Genomic DNA, 14,366 nt, shown 5'->3' with positions numbered 1-14,366 from the left:
AAAAAAAAGGCACATAGACCGCAACGTGGGAACAGCAACTACAGAACCAAAAGATCAAACTCAGAATCACTTCACAGCCAACTGGATCTTTCGGCAACAGCAAAGCGAAACATAAAAGAGGGAAAAGGACACGCTTTGTCAACAGAAATGGTGCTTGGGAGTCACAAGGCGATGCCCAAACAAAAACGCAGAACAGCACAGACAAGCCAGACAACAACAACAAAAAAAAAAAAAAAAAAAAAAAACAACCTGAAATGGTAGCAGCACAATTTGTAAAGCGGATAGCATCTTGGAAAAGAATCTAAGAAGGTACACAAGTTTGTGCCCAATATAGAAGGTTAGTCCAAATAAGACAAAAGAGTAGTTTGGACTAGGTTGGTGGCAGTGGGGATGGAAAAAAGGACAGATTTAGCGTACAGTTTGAAGATAGAGCCAACAGCACTCTCTACTGAACTGAATGTGAGGACTCAGAGAAAGGGAGTATTCCTGGGTGACCCCTACATTTTTTTACTTGAGTAACTGAATAGACTGTTATATTATTTCCGAGATATAGGTTATGGGGGAGGAATTAGATTTGGCATTGAAGGAATCAATATTTAATTAACAATGTCCAAATATTTGGTCAAAAAACTTTGTGTGTTTTTTTCTAAAAACTGAAACATTACACTGAATAATTACATCCCATGACAATGTCATCTCATAACTCAGCCAAAGATCAGTCATACAAATGTATAGAACCAGTTACCACTTACATGGTATAGATGGCAAGGCATGGAACAGCATGTCCCCAAAAGATCTCCCCTGATCTACTGGCCAGATGCCCATAGCCTATATTTTGATTTTCTATTCCTGTAACTTAAAATAACAACATTTATGTTGATCACTGATCTACAACATGGACAATGTTTGTCACAGTAGTATCATGTGGTATCAGCTGGGGCAGCTCAATTGGGAGCCAGAGGACCTGTATCCAAGATGGCTCACTCACATTGGCTGGCAAAGTGGTATTGGCTGTCAGGTGGGAGTCCAGCCAGGGTGGAAAGCCAGGAGCCTTGATTCCTTTCCACAGGAACCTCTGCATGGGCTTTCTCATAGCATGTGGCTGGATTCCAAAAGCAAACACCCCCAGAACAGGAAGATGCCAGTTTCTTGAGATATAGGCCCAGAAACTGACACAGTGTCACTTCTACCATATCCTATTGGTCAGACATTCACAGAATCCAAATTCAAGGGGAAGGGACTAGGCATCAACTGTTAATGAGAGGAGTATCAAAAATTTGGTGATCACGTTTTTAAATGATCTTAGTACCCATACTCTGGTACTAATGGTACCTTTGGTTTTATGGGGCAGGTAGGGAGGAGACACCTAAACCTAAGTGTCTGTTTATATGATTTTGTCAGATGAGCCACTTGATACCCATCAGGTCCCTGAGAGAATAGGAGCCGGCATGGAGATAATAATATAGATTATAATATAGCTACCACTTTTGGGGCACTTACCATGTGCCAGACATTATTCTGAATTCTTTACATGTATCAACTCATTGGATTATCTCGATAATCCCAAAAGGTAACTTCATATTATTAATTTTATTTTACAGATAGTCTAGGTAATTGAGACATAGATGGGTTAAATGATTTGCCGAAAGTTATACAGCCACGAAGTAGGTGAGCTTGGATTCCAACCCAGATCTATCTAACTCCAGAGTCCACACTCAAAAAAAAAATGATGCCATATTGGAAAGGGAAGGGATGGGCTTGTCAGAGACAGATGGGCTACTCCAGGTTATAACCCGGAGAGGGCCCAATGGTTCAGTAAGGGTTTCTTGGTAGCAGCCTTACAGGAATAAATACATGTAAAACATTAGAGTGTTAATTATTGTTATTATTGCCATTTTATACCTGAGGAAATTAAGACTTAGATTATCTAATTTATGCAAGATCACACAGGTGGTAAGTGGCCATTTTAAGGTTTTAGCTGAGATTTGAGATGAAACTTCTACTCTCAATCATTACACATGAAACCTTGGGTTGATGCCTACAAGCAGGGTAGTCTCAGGATTGGGACTGTTATGTGGGGTCCTGGGAAAAAGGTTGCTGGAAAACGTTGGGAGAGAATGAAGGATAGATACCCTACGTCTATCTAGTCCATCATATTGCTCTTAACCAAGCATCACCTCCAGCTAGTTGCCTCTTTTTAAAATGTCTCTTTGTGACTACTTTCTTTTGTCCAAGATGTCATTAACAGCCAAGAATATTGACTCTACAGGGCACAAGATAGCTGAACAAATTCATCTCCAATTATTGTCCTCTTTATTTCTAGTTAATTAATAGCTAACTATTGAAGAGAGATTAAAGTAATTGACTTCCTGATGACATTGAGCAATTAAATTCTTAGCTCTATCTACAAGTCTAATCACTGCCTAAGTGGAGATTAATAGAAAAGGATCCCTTCTCCATCTAATTTCCATTTTGTAGCCAACTACCCATTAAAGATTTCTGACTCTCCAAGATGCTTTCCTGGAAGCAAGTTTAAGTATTGGCTCAGGGTGTTGGGTGCACCAAAATCTCACAAATCACCACTAAAGAACTTACTCATGTAACCAAACACCACCTGTTCCTCAATAACCTATGGGAATAAAAAAAATTTTAAATAAAAATAAATATCAGCCCAGTCAAGTAAATATTTCCAAGCAATTAACTCATTGCTAATTGCAAATAACTAGCTGTCCAGAAAAGGGGGAAGGCAGAAGGGAACCTAGATTTTAAGATGCCAATTGAGCCACTTAAACAATTCTTAGAAGTACACCCAAACCGATTAGGTTCAATCCTACCTAGCTTTTTCCTCTGCAGATTTCTAAATCCTAGTAGCCTGGTCCCTTTACCTTCAGCTTCAACCTCTCTCTATTTTGGAAAAACACACAACCTCTAGTCTGGAAAGTTATAAAAACCTAAGACTAGAAACGCACCACTCTAAGGCCAGAAGTAGCGTCCAAACTAGGCTTTCAGATTAGTATCCCAGTGTTATATTTGGCCTTCCATCCCACTAATAGGGTATCTCCCCATTCCAGCCTGACCTCAACCTCAATATGCTTTTAGTCATTTTTTTTCCTTCCAAAATAGCTCTCATACTCAGCCTGCCTCACTTTCACTGGCCAGACCTAGACATCAGTCCATGAACCACTTGTCCTAGAGACACCTCCTATGCATTAGTCTATTCTTGCACTGCTATAAAGAAATATCTGAGGCTTTGTAATTTATAAAGAAAAGAGATTTAGTTGGCTCACAGTTCTACAGGCTGTACAGGAAGCATAATAGCTTCTGCTTCTGGGAAGGCCACCGGAAACTTACAATCATGGTGGAAGGTGAAGGAGAAGCAGGCACATATTACATGGCCAGAGCAGGAAGAAGGGGGCGGGAGGTGCTACACACTTTTAAACAACCAAATCTCATGACAACTCATTCATTCGTTATCACAAGAACAGCACCAAAGGGGTGGTGCTAACCTATTCATGAGAACTCTGCTCCCATGATCCAACGACCTCCCACAGGCCACACCACCAACACTGGGGAATACTATTCAACATGAGATTTTGTGGGGATACAGATTCAAACCACATCATCCTGGAAGAGTTCACAGCAGCTGTCATTTTCCTAATCCTAGTTATCATAAGAGCTGAGAGAGGAAGCTACCACTTTCTGACTGATGGCATCAGTCTACTAAGTAGTTGGCAAAGACAGATCTTACAGACACAAATATCCACCTCTCCAGCAACAGCCCCAGAAGCATTGTCTGCACACAGTACTTCTGTGGGAGCATCTCATCACTGCAGGGACTTGGCATGACCTGGATCTTGCTTCTGAAAATCTAAGGCACCTATGTAGAGGAACAAGCAGAACTGCTATATTTTTCTTCTGTGTTCGCACCTGTTAAATGTCTGGTTCTAGGTCCAAACCTGGAGCTCCGAAGAGCGGTATGTTTCATCTTGGCCTATTTCTGGCCTGTAGCAATAGCAGCAGCACAGCCCACCCCGACTAGATTTAATTATTTCCAGTAGTTCTGTGTCTTCTTTACTGGGTACATTCTCAGAAATGGAAGTTCAGGCATTTTTTCCCCAAGAACATAAAATTGCACCATTGGTCTGAGTCTCCTCAAAATAAATACACTTTCTCATGGCCAGAAAAATAAAACAGCAACCTCCAAATTTGCCCTGTTTTTATCCCACTGTTTATAGCCTGAGTGGTAATAGTAAAGGGACAAGTATCCACATACCCTCATCTCCAACCGGCTGGATAATCCTGAAGGGATGGCATACATATTTAAAGTAAATAAATACCAGTGAGTAGAAGAATATTTACAACTTTGCCCACACATACACAAAAGTACAACCTTTCAAATACAACTGAGCCAATTGTGAGATTGGTATATATGTTGCCAGCCTGGTTGTTTCATTGACCTACTTTCTGTAGAAAAGAAAGTTCACCTACACTGCAGTAATGGACAAAGGCATTTGGCATTCTATCAGTCCTTTGCAAAGCTGGGGAAGTAGTAGGAAGGCAGTGGCCATTTGGCCTGGGCCTTAAGCAAAAGGAGTCCTCAAATATGGGCTAATGTACAGAGACAAATATAAGCAGGGGAATTGGGTGAAGCTTCATCAAAAAGATTGATTCTAATTAAAATCCAACAAGACGTTACACTAATTGGGCCTGGCACCGTGGCTCACACCTGTAATCCCAGCACTTTGGGAGGCCGAGGCAGGCGGATCACGAGGTCAGGAGATTGAGACCATCATGGCTAACATGGTGAAACCCCGTCTGTACTAAAAATACAAAAAATTAGCCAAGCGTGGTGACGGGCGCCTGTTTTCCCAGCTACTCGGGAGGCTGAGGCAGGAGAATGGTGTGAACCAGGGAGGCAGAGCTTGCAGTGAGCAGAGATCACACCACTGCACTCCAGCCTGGGCGACAGAGCGAGACTCTGTCTCAAAAAAAAAAAAAAAAAAAATCCAAAATGTCGTGACACTAATTAAATCTGAGGATAGATAAAAGGGTGAAGGACCTCAAGATCTGAAAGTCCTGGGACTTGAACACAGCAACAATAAAGCTGATTATTAATGAGTGTTTGCTGTGTGGAAAGCATATTATGCATATTATCGCATTTAGGCTTCAAAGCTATCCTAGAGATAAGTACTACAACTGGATTGTCTGAAAATAGAGGGCTCCAAGAGTAGGAGGAAAGTTGGTGACTCTGAGGGTAGAAGAGAGAAGAGCTAAATCCCCTGAGCCAGGGTACACAAAGATATGGGAGGCAGGTTCTGAGAGAATCTGGGTTCTGTACCCCACTTGAAATCCAGAGGTAGTAGTAGAAATTCTGCTTGGGGCAGTGTTTCCCTCTAGACTTAGTTGTCCTCTCCATCTTAATCCTTGTCAACATTCATGGTGCCTTTAGCTGCTTCAAACAGAGGCCGATCCCTTCTAGATTTCATCTGCTCTTGCGCCCATAGAGATTTGCTGCTTTCGGTTTTCTCCTCTGGGTAATAATTCATCCTCACTTTTGACCTTTCAGCAACCTCTTTCATCTGATGGAACTTTAAAAACTATTTACGGAAGCCCGGGCACGGTGGCTCACACCTGTAATCCCAGCGCTTTGAGAGGCCGAGGCAGGTGGATCACTTGAGGCCAGGAGTTTGAGACCAGCCTCGCCAACATGGCAAAACCCCATCTTTACTAAAAATACAAAAATTAGCCAGGCATGGTGGCAAGCATCTGTAGTCCCAGCTACTTGGGAGGTTGCGACAGGAGAATCACTTGAACCTGGGAGGCGGAGGTTGCAGTGAGCTGAGATCTTATCACTGCACTCCAGCCTTGACGACAGAGNAAAAATATATATATATATATATATACATAGACAAAACAGTGAAAAGATCAGTACTTGCTAACAGTTCAGAGAGACGGACATAGAGATAAATAGGTGATGCACAGGGTATATGTAGGGCAGTGAAACTATTCTCTATGATACTATAATGGTGGACAAATGACATAATGTGTTCGTCAAAACACAGAACTATACAACACAAACAGTGAACCTTAACATAAACTACGGACTTTAGTTAGTAATAATGTATCAATATTGGTTCTTCAATTATAATAAATGTACCACATTAATGCAATGTGGTACATTGGATTAATTACCACAATTAATTAATGGATGTTAATAATAGGGGAACTTTGGGAGGGGTAGGGAAGACTGATATATGGAAAATCTTTGTATTTTTTGCTCCGTTTGTACTTACACCCAAAACTACTATAAAACACAAAGTCTATATTTTATGCTCATAGCATTTCCCACTAAAAGGATTCATGGCTCCCTGAAGAAATGGCTGATTCCAAGTCTGGGGCAGGAAATGTTCGAGATGAGCTTGAGGATATTATCATACCACAAAGCAATCAAAGACTACTGAAGATGTTTTAAAAGGACTCAAGAGCCAACTTGAAGGGGCTTCTGGCCAAAGAGTATCAACACTAGCATTTAAAAAAATAATGACTTTTATTCATTGCTGGTGGCATAATAGTACAGCCACTTTGGAAGACAATTTAGTTTCTTGCAAAACTAAACATACTCTTTTGGGAGGTTGAGATGGGACAATTGCTTAAGCCCAGGAATTCGAGATCAGCCTGGGCAACAAGGTGAGACCCCCCTCTCTACCAAAACAAAATTTTTTGAATTAGTGGGGCATGGTGGCATGCGCCTGTGATTCCAGCTACTCAGGAGGCTGAGGTGGGAGGATCACTTGAGCCCAGGAAATCAAGGCTGCAGTGAGCTATGATCATGCCACTGCACTCTAGCCTGGGAGGTAGGGCAAGACCCTATCTCAAAAAAAATAAAAAAACTAAACTAAATATACTTCTATCATAATAATCCAGCAAACAAGATCCTTGGTATTTACCCAAAAAAGTTGATAACTCATGTCCACACCAAAACCTGCATACATATATTTATAGCAGCTTTATTCACAATTGCCAAAACTTGAAGGCAACCAAGATGTCCTTCAGTGGGTGATTACATTAGAAATCTGCAGTACGGAGGGCAGCGAGAGGTTCGCTGGTGCAGCGCACAGGAGACCACGTCCGGGGGCAGCAGCTGCAGCCAGACCCCAAGTCGGGCCATCCCCGCCACTCGCCGGGTGGTGCTCGGCGACGGCGTGCAGCTCCCGCCCGGGGACTACAGCACGACCCCCGGCGGCACACTCTTCAGCACCACCCCGGGAGGTACCAGGATCATCTATGACCGGAAATTCCTGATGGAGTGTCGGAACTCACCTGTGACCAAAACACCCCCGAAGGATCTGCCTGCTATTCCCGGGGTCACCAGCGCTTCCAGTGATGAGCCCCCCACGGAAGCCAGCCAGAGCCACCTGCGTAATAGCCCAGAAGATAAGCGGGCAGGCGGTGAAGAGTCACAGTTTGAGATGGACATTTAAAGCACCAGCCCCTCAGGGCCTTCCTGGGAGGAGTCCCACCAGCCAGGCCTTATGAAAGTGATCATACTGGGCAGGCGTTGGCGTGGGGTCAGTCACCCCAGCCCTTTCTCCCTCACTCAGGGCACCTGCCCCCTCCTCTTTGTGAACACCAGCAGATACCTCCTTGTGCCTCCACTGATGCAGGAGCTGCCGCCCCAAGGGGAGTGACCCCTGCCAGCACACCCTGCAGCTGAGGGCCAGGAAGTGGACAAGAACAAACCCTTCCTTCCAAATGATGAGCAATTCCAGCCTCTCGCTGCTGGGGGCACAACCACCCCTTCCTTATGTTGATGTGCCTGGGAAAGTTCCCTCCCCTCCTTCCCTAAGAGAGGAAATAAAAGCCACCTTCGCCCTAGGGCCAAGAAAAAAAAAAAGAAAGAAAGAAATCTGCAGTACGTCCAGACAATGGAACATTATTCAGTGCCAAAAAGAAACAACTATGAAAGCCACAAAAAGACATAAAGGAAACATGAATATATATTACTAAGCAAAAGAGGCCAATCTGAAAAGAGTACATACGGTATAATCTCAACTATATGACATTCTGGAAAAGGCAAAACTACGAAGACAGTAAAAACGGGGGTTAATGGAGGGATAAATAGGCAGACCACAAAGGATTTTTAGGACAGTGGAACTACTCTGTATGATACTATAATGGTGTATAAATGCCATTATACATTTGTCCAAACCCATAGAATGTACTACACCAAGAGTGAACCCTAATGTAAACTATAGGTGATAATGATGTGTTGATGTAGGCTCATCATTTGTATTCATGTACCACCGTGGTGGCAGATGTTGATAATTGGGAAGGCTATGCATATGTGGGGACATGGGGTATTTGGGAACTCTCTGAACCTTCTGCTCAATGCTGCTGTGAATCTAAAACTGCTCTTAAAAAAAAATGTCACAAAACATAAAATAAATAATGACTGTGATTGACCAAAACATATCAAATATATAAAATTCTGCAAGTTTATTATACTCAAGAAAAAATACTCGTTGATCATCATTAGAAGTTTCTAGAGAAATACTTTATTACACTAAAACCTAATAAATAAAGGTAAAGAGTTAAACATTAATTCTGTGTTTCCTAGTTAAATACTATTTCATTAAATAGTTGATGAGGAAAGTTCTTCATTATGGAAAATTCTACTGCTCAATGCAAAAGGAATGATGAGATTACAAAATCACCATTTTGCAACTCCTAAGGAAATAATAGACTTGGGCAAAGGTCGTCAATGAATGCTAAACCCATTGGGAACAAAATTTAATAAGGAATGGACCAATTACATCTCATCACTAAATCAATTTTTTCACTAAAAGTGAGACAACCAGACATGATGTGTCTACTGATTGATGCAACAGAATGCACATAGCACCTCTTACAAAGTATTTTTGCCAAAAGAAATGAAAATGAAACAAATTAATCCTGTAGTCTAGATCTAAATACTACTTTATAAGAAATAAAAAAGATAGAGGAGCAAATTAAATGGTACCTGGTAATCAGGTAAATGCAGTAAGTGGGGCATTTTAAGGGACAAGTGACCCAATTTATTCAACAGCATGGGAAGAAACGGAGAAGGAAAAATTGTTATAGAATATAAAAGACTTAAGAAACACAGTCACAAAAATGTGTGTGGCCTAGTTGGATCTTGATTCAAATGAACAATTTTGAGGAAAACAGAAAATTTGAATATGGGCTACATATTAGATTGTATTAGTCAATTATTATTGATCTTGATAGAAGTGATAATATCATTGTGATTGTATTTTTTAATTCCTTATTGGATTTTAGAAAGTTATTTAAATTATATATGTGTGTCTATGTGTACATAGTCATGTGCATGCAGACACACAACCTCATAATATATATCTAGTATATATATATATATATTATATATATATATATATATTGTTTTTATTTTCATTTACAAAATAATTGTTGATTTTGTCCAGGTGTGGTGGCTCATGCCTGTAATCCCAGCACTTTGGGAGGCCAAGCCGGGTGGAGCACTTGAGGTCAGGAGTTCAATACCAGCCTGGCAAACATGGCGAAACCCTGTCTCTACTAAAATACACAAAAATTAGCCAGGCATGGTGGTGCGTGCCTGTAATCCCAGTTACTCAGGAGGCTGAGGCAGGAGAATCACTTGAACCCAGGAGGCAGAGGTTGCAGTGAGCCAAGATTGTGCCACTGCACTCCAGCCTAAGCGACAGAGTAAGACTCTGTCTCAAAACAAAGCAAAACAAATACATGGATTCTAAGAGTGGAAAGGTTAGTTATTGGTTGAAAGAGCAGCTTTGTTTTCTTAGTTTGGTTGCTAAGTTAGGTTGCTAAGCAGCAGCAGAGAGAGATACAGAAGCACCTTAAGCCTTTGGTTTGAGAACTTACATTTAAGCCTTTAATCCATTTTGAGTCAATTTTTGAATATGGTATAAGATAAGTGTCCAATTTTATTCTTCAGTATGTGGATATCCAGTTTTCCCAATACCATCTATCAAAGAGACTTTCCTATGCTCATTGTGTATTCTTGGTGCCCTTGTCAAAAACTAGCTAACCATATATGCATGGTTTTCTTTTTTATTTATGAGGTCTCTAATTCTTTCCATTGGTCTATGTGTCTGTTTTTATGCAGATACCATACTATTTTGATTACTATAACTTTGTAATATAGTTTGAAATCAGGGAGTGTGATGCCTCCAACTTTGTTCTTTTTTCTCAAGATTGCTTTGGCGATTCAGGGTCTTTTGTGGTTCCATATGAACTTTAGGATTGTGTTTTCTATCTCTGTGAAATATGCCATTGGAAATGTGATAGGGATTGATGGCATTGAACCTGTAGATCATTTTGGGTAGTATAGACATTTTGACAATATTAATTCTTCCAATTTATGAATATGAGATATTTTCCATTTATTTTGTAATATAATTTTCCATTTTTTAAATACATTTTCCATTCATTTTATAATACAATTTCTTTCATCAATGTCTTATAGTTTTCAGTGTACAGGTCTTTCACCTCCTTGGCTAAATTTATTCCTAAGTATTTTATTCTTTTAATGCTAGAGTGAAATCAGACCCTTTTCTTACACCGTGTGCAAAAACTAACTCAAAATGGATTAAAGACTTAAATAGATCTGAAACAAGGTCTGAAATCACAAAACTTTTTGAAGAAAGCATAGGGGAAAAGCTCAATATTTGTCTTGGCAGTAATTTTTTTTTTGACACGACACCAAAATACAGGCAATAAAAGCAAAATAAACAAATGGGACTACACAGCAAAAGAAACAATCAACAAAATGAAAATGCAACTTTCAGCATGGGAAAATATTACAAACCATGTATCTGATAAGGAGTTAATATCTAAAATATATAAGGAAATCACACAACTCAATAGCAAAAATTAATAATAATAACCTGATTATAAAATGGGCAAATGATCTGAATAAACATTTTTCCAAAGAAGATATTCAAATGGCCAGGAGGTGTATAAAAGATGCTCAACATCACTAATCATCAGGAAAATGCAAATAAAAATCACCATGAGGTATCATTTCCTATCTGTTCAGATGGCTATTATCAAAAAGACAGGAGTAACGTGTGTTGGAGAGGGTATAGAGTAAAAGGAGCCCTTATGCATTGTTGGTGCAAATGTAAATGTGTTAAGCCCCTATGGAAAACAATATAGTGGTCTCTTGTATTAGGACAGAACTAATAGGATATATGTATATGTAAAGGGGAACTTATTAAGGATTGTTGACTCACATGATCACAAGGTGAGGTCTCACAATAGGCTGTCTGCAAGCTGAGGAGCAAGGAAGCCAGTCTGAGTCCCAAAACCTTAAAAGTAGGGAAGCTGACAGTGCAACAGCCTTCAGTCTGTGGTCGAAGATCCAAGAGTAGAACTTACAGTCCAATGTTCGAAGGCAGGAAGCATCCAGTCGGAGAAAAAGATATAGGCCGAGAGACTAAGCCAATCTAGTCTTTCCACGTTCTTCTGTCTGCTTTTATTCTGGCCATGCTGGTAGCTGATTAGATTGTGCTCACCTGGACAGAGGGTGGGTGTGCCTTTCCCAGTCCACTGACTCAAATGTTAATCTTCTTTGGCAACACCCTCACAGACACACCCAGGAACAATACTTTGCATCCTTCAATTCAGTCAAGTCGACACTCAATATTAACCATCACATCACTCAAAAAATGTAACATGAACTACCATACAATCCAGCAATACCACTTCTAGGTATATATCCAAATGAAATGACATCACTATGTCAAAGAGATATCTGTGTTCCCACATTTATCGCAGCTAGCCAAGATATTCACACTAGCCAAGATATGAAATCAACCTAAGGGTCCATCAATGGATTAATGGATGAAGAAAACATCACACTCGTGACAACATGAATGAACCTGGAGGACATTATGCTAAGTGAAATAAGCCAGATACAGAAAGAAAAATGCTGAATGATCTCACTTATATGTGGAATCTTAAAAAGTTAAAACTGCAGAAGCAGAGAGTACAGCAGCAGTTGCCAGGGGCAACCTGTGCCAGAAGAATGGGGAGAAGTTGGTCAAAGAGTACAAACTTTCAATTATAAATGAACCAGTTCTGGGGCTCTAATATACACCATGGTATATATCTGTCATGGTCAGAGAGGTGTTAATTAACTTGATTATGAAACATTTCACAATGTATATGTGTATTAAGTTATCACACTGTACACCTTGATTATATTAAATCTTAGTCTATTAAATATTTCTAAAAGACTTTATTATTGGGTTAAAGAAAATGAGTGACACTGTATTGTTCACAAATCCACCACTTGAAAGCCCCACAAAATTAACTGGCCACTAAGGCTGCCAAGGGTTTAGAAAGCCTTGTCTTACAGGCTGGAAAGCAATAAGGCTTTTGATGCAGAAGTTGATGAGGGAAATCATCCAGGACTTCAAAATAGATTTCAGTTTCCAGAGTGCAGCCACAGAGTGCTTCAGAAGACTGGTGAAGCATATGTGGTGCTGTTATTTGAAGATTTTAACATGTGCGTCACCTGTGATGAGAGAGTCTCTAACATGCCTCAGGATGCCCTGTTAGCCTGCTTGATATGGTGAAAAAGAGCTTAAATTAAGGCAGTTTTTATGGTGTTTAGTAGTAAATTATGCAAGATGTTTTGTTTTAACTTGTGACTTTATTGCAAGGAAATATTTATATATTGCATTTGAGCTTAAGTCGTCCCCTCAAGATGCTGTGAAAAGTAATTACTCAGATTCAGTGACATAAACACTGTTGTTCAAGAGTGGCAAATTGCTAGTATGAAGAAGGGATGGATGATAGTTTTTCCATGTTTCTGTATATTAATGAGTTGTTGGGTACTAATTATAAAAGTAGAATTGATTAAATGCATTAAAGGGTCTTTTTTCAATTATCGGTTATGAGTTGATCCAAGTGTTCAATAATTGAGGCTATTAAAAAAGAACCTGAACCTGAATAAGCATCAACAGTCAACCACTAATTTACAGGAAATAAAAAGGACAGAGAAAAGTGTTAAACACTATGGGAAAGCTTTCAGCAAAATCCAGGATGTGAAAAACTCTACTGAACAAACCATCCAGTTTCTTCAACAAATAAATTGCCAAAAGTAAAGAGATAGGAGGGTAACCTATAAATTAAAGTGAATATAAGAGACGTATCAACCAATAACAGTGTGTGGATGGCAAGTGTGGGATAGGGTAGGGTAGAGTTGGGAAAGTAGTGGGGATATAGATGTAACAAGATTGATCATTAGTTAATAGTTATTGAATCTGGGTGATGGGAACATGGGGTTTCTTTATACTGTTCTGTCTACCTTTGTATCATAATGAAAATATAAAGTATACGTACCAAAAAAAAAACCCAGGGTCTGAGGAATTTGACCATATACTTTCGTGATAGAACATGGGCTTTTCCATAAGTGAAATTTAAAGTTTCCTTAGATAGATAGATAGGTAAATAGATAAGATTTTTTATTTTTTTATAGTTTCAACTTTTATTTTACATTCAGGGGTACATTTGCAGGTTTGTTACACTGGTATATTGCATGATGCTAAGGTTTGGGGTACAATCGATCCCATCACCTAGGCAGTGAGCATGGCACCCAATAGGTAGTTTTTCAATCCTTGCCCACCTCTGTCCCTCCTTGCTTTTACTAGTCCCCAATGTCTATTGTTCCCATCTTTATGACTATGTGTACCAAATGTTTAACTCCCACTTACAAGTGAGAACATGTGGTATTTGGTTTTCTGGTCCTACTTTAATTTGCTTAGGATCTTGGCCTCCAGCTGCATTCATGTTGCTGCAAAGGGCATGATTTTGTTCATTTTTATGGCTGTATAGTATATTATTGTGTATATGTACCACATTTTCTTTATACAATCCACCATTGATGGGCATCTAGGTTGGTTCCATGTTTTGCTATTGTGTATTGTGCTGTGATGAACATACAAGTGCATGTGTCTTTTTGGTATAATAGAATGATTAATTTTCTTTTGGATATATACCCACTAATGGGATTGCTGAGTCAAATAGTAGTTCTAAGTTATTTGAAAAATCACCAAACTGCTTTCCACAGTGGCCGAACTAATTTACATTCACACCAACAGTATGTAAGTGTTCCCTTTTCTCTGCAGCCTTGTTAATATTTGTTGATTTTTGACTTTTTTAATAATAGCCATTCTGACTGGTGTGAGATGATATCTCACTGCGGTTTTGATTTGCATTTCTCTGATGATTAGTGATGTGGCACATTTGTTCATATGTTTTTTGGCCACTTGCATGTCTTTTTTTTTTTTTTTTTTTTTTTTTTT

At 39.7% G+C, this 14,366-nt stretch overlaps 1 pseudogene across 1 annotated transcript; it reads left to right on the top strand.

Moving 5' to 3' along the window:
* Positions 1–1,752: 1,752 nt before the first annotated feature.
* Positions 1,753–7,882, top strand: LOC108535000 (eukaryotic translation initiation factor 4E-binding protein 1 pseudogene; annotated as a pseudogene). The gene is made up of 3 exons (XR_001887098.1): positions 1,753–1,815; positions 3,949–3,974; positions 7,070–7,882. The product of XR_001887098.1 is annotated as a eukaryotic translation initiation factor 4E-binding protein 1 pseudogene (transcript).
* Positions 7,883–14,366: the final 6,484 nt, after the last annotated feature.

This window comes from Rhinopithecus bieti, unplaced genomic scaffold, assembly GCF_001698545.2.
Source record: "Rhinopithecus bieti isolate Rb0 unplaced genomic scaffold, ASM169854v2 scaffold_12686, whole genome shotgun sequence".
Taxonomy (NCBI): Eukaryota; Metazoa; Chordata; class Mammalia; order Primates; family Cercopithecidae; genus Rhinopithecus; species Rhinopithecus bieti.
This window is presented reverse-complemented; position numbering and strand designations above follow the sequence as displayed.